The 2,500-nt window shown below is 51.6% G+C and overlaps 6 non-coding genes across 6 annotated transcripts; 3 read left to right on the top strand and 3 right to left on the bottom strand.

Moving 5' to 3' along the window:
* Positions 1–615: 615 nt before the first annotated feature.
* On the bottom strand, positions 616–688 carry TRNAK-CUU (transfer RNA lysine (anticodon CUU)). The gene has a single exon. It is a non-coding gene; the product is annotated as a tRNA-Lys (tRNA).
* Positions 689–834: 146 nt separating this feature from the next.
* On the top strand, positions 835–905 carry TRNAG-GCC (transfer RNA glycine (anticodon GCC)). The gene has a single exon. It is a non-coding gene; the product is annotated as a tRNA-Gly (tRNA).
* A 252-nt stretch (positions 906–1,157) lies between these two features.
* On the bottom strand, positions 1,158–1,230 carry TRNAK-CUU (transfer RNA lysine (anticodon CUU)). The gene has a single exon. It is a non-coding gene; the product is annotated as a tRNA-Lys (tRNA).
* A 136-nt stretch (positions 1,231–1,366) lies between these two features.
* Positions 1,367–1,437, top strand: TRNAG-GCC (transfer RNA glycine (anticodon GCC)). Its single transcript has one exon. It is a non-coding gene; the product is annotated as a tRNA-Gly (tRNA).
* Positions 1,438–1,689: 252 nt separating this feature from the next.
* Positions 1,690–1,762, bottom strand: TRNAK-CUU (transfer RNA lysine (anticodon CUU)). Its single transcript has one exon. It is a non-coding gene; the product is annotated as a tRNA-Lys (tRNA).
* Positions 1,763–1,898: 136 nt separating this feature from the next.
* Positions 1,899–1,969, top strand: TRNAG-GCC (transfer RNA glycine (anticodon GCC)). The gene has a single exon. It is a non-coding gene; the product is annotated as a tRNA-Gly (tRNA).
* Positions 1,970–2,500: the final 531 nt, after the last annotated feature.

Here is a 2,500-nt window from a genome sequence, read left to right as displayed (position 1 = left end):
CTGAGATTAAGAGTCTCATGCTCTACCGACTGAGCTAGCCAGCACAGCTCCTTTTCTCATTTGCTGACCATTGCAGCGCATCTCTTCCCTCATTGACTTTGCAGACACTTGCGAAAACATTGGGCACTTGTTGCTTTTCTTTCGCTTCCCATCCTTTTGGGCCTTCCCTGCTTTTTATCATGCAGGGCTATGCTGTTTGTCATGTTTTGTAGCAAGCAGAAGGGGGCAGTTCGTAAGGTGTTATCTGGGTTGACAGTGGTTAGCATAAGTAGTAAAAGGCAGCAATAAGCAACCGCCCAACGTGGGGCTCGAACCCACAACCCTGAGATTAAGAGTCTCATGCTCTACCGACTGAGCTAGCCAGCACAGCTCCTTTTCTCATTTGCTGACCATTGCAGCGCATCTCTTCCCTCATTGACTTTGCAGACACTTGCGAAAACATTGGGCACTTGCTGCTTTTCTTTCGCTTCCCATCCTTTTGGGCCTTCCCTGCTCTTTATCCTGCAGGGCTATGCTGTTTGTCATGTTTTGTAGCAAGCAGAAGGGGGCAGTTCGTAAGGGGTTATCTTGGTTGACAGTGGTTAGCATAAGTAGTAAAAGGCAGCAATAAGCAACCGCCCAACGTGGGGCTCGAACCCACGACCCTGAGATTAAGAGTCTCATGCTCTACCGACTGAGCTAGCCAGGCTGCAGACACACACTCACGCACCGCACTGCACCACACCGCACCACACCGCACCGCAAGAGCTTCATGTGGTCAGGTCGGGCGGTGGTGGCCGTCTGATCCTGGGACCTGGATCTGGCAGGCACCACTGACATGAATGACTCATCCAAGCATTGGTGGTTCAGTGGTAGAATTCTCGCCTGCCACGCGGGAGGCCCGGGTTCGATTCCCGGCCAATGCAGCACAGCTCTTTTTCTCATTTGCTGATCATTGCAGCGCATCTCTTCCCTCATTGACTTTGCAGACACTTGCGAAAACATTGGGCACTTGCTGCTTTTCTTTCGCTTCCCATCCTTTTGGGCCTTCCCTGCTCTTTATCCTGCAGGGCTATGCTGTTTGTCATGTTTTGTAGCAAGCAGAAGGGGGCAGTTCGTAAGGGGTTATCTTGGTTGACAGTGGTTAGCATAAGTAGTAAAAGGCAGCAATAAGCAACCGCCCAACGTGGGGCTCGAACCCACGACCCTGAGATTAAGAGTCTCATGCTCTACCGACTGAGCTAGGCAGGCTGCAGACACACACTCACGCACCGCACTGCACCACACCGCACCGCAAGATCTTCATGTGGTCAGGTCGGGCGATGGTGGCCGTCTGATCCTGGGACCTGGATCTGGCAGGCACCACTGACATGAATGACTCATCCAAGCATTGGTGGTTCAGTGGTAGAATTCTTGCCTGCCACGCGGGAGGCCTGGGTTCGATTCCCGGCCAATGCAGCACAGCTCTTTTTCTCATTTGCTGATCATTGCAGCGCATCTCTTCCCTCATTGACTTTGCAGACATTTGCGAAAACATTGGGCACTTGCTGCTTTTCTTTCGCTTCCCATCCTTTTGGGCCTTCCCTGCTCTTTATCCTGCAGGGCTATGCTGTTTGTCATGTTTTGTAGCAAGCAGAAGGGGGCAGTTCGTAAGGGGTTATCTTGGTTGACAGTGGTTAGCATAAGTAGTAAAAGGCAGCAATAAGCAACCGCCCAACATGGGGCTCGAACCCACGACCCTGAGATTAAGAGTCTCAAGCTCTACCAACTGAGCTAGGCAGGCTGCAGACACACACTCACGCACCGCACTGCACCACACCGCACCACAAGAGCTTCATGTGGTCAGGTCGGGCGATGGTGGCCGTCTGATCCTGGGACCTGGATCTGGCAGGCACCACTGACATGAATGACTCATCCAAGCATTGGTGGTTCAGTGGTAGAATTCTTGCCTGCCACGCGGGAGGCCTGGGTTCGATTCCCGGCCAATGCAGCACAGCTCTTTTTCTCATTTGCTGATCATTGCAGCGCATCTCTTCTCTCATTGACTTTGCAGACACTTGCGAAAACATTGGGCACTTGCTGCTTTTCTTTCGCTTCCCATCCTTTTGGGCCTTCCCTGCTTTTTATCCTGCAGGGCTATGCTGTTTGTCATGTTTTGTAGCAAGCAGAAGGGGGCAGTTCGTAAGGGGTTATCTTGGTTGACAGTGGTTAGCATAAGTAGTAAAAGGCAGCAATAAGCAACTGCCCAACATGGGGCTCGAACCCACGACCCTGAGATTAAGAGTCTCATGCTCTACCGACTGAGCTAGCCAGCACAGCTCCTTTTCTCATTTGCTGACCATTGCAGCGCATCTCTTCCCTCATTGACTTTGCAGACACTTGCGAAAACATTGGGCACTTGCTGCTTTTCTTTCGCTTCCCATCCTTTTGGGCCTTCCCTGCTTTTTATCCTGCAGGGCTATGCTGTTTGTCATGTTTTGTAGCAAGCAGAAGGGGGCAGTTCGTAAGGGGTTATCTGGGT

This window comes from Phyllobates terribilis, unplaced genomic scaffold (assembly GCF_046119375.1).
Source record: "Phyllobates terribilis strain yellow unplaced genomic scaffold, ASM4611937v1 Scaffold_5__5_contigs__length_657084704, whole genome shotgun sequence".
Classification (NCBI taxonomy): Eukaryota; Metazoa; Chordata; class Amphibia; order Anura; family Dendrobatidae; genus Phyllobates; species Phyllobates terribilis.
Note: the sequence above shows the minus strand (reverse complement) of the source record. Positions and strands in the feature narration are given on the sequence as shown.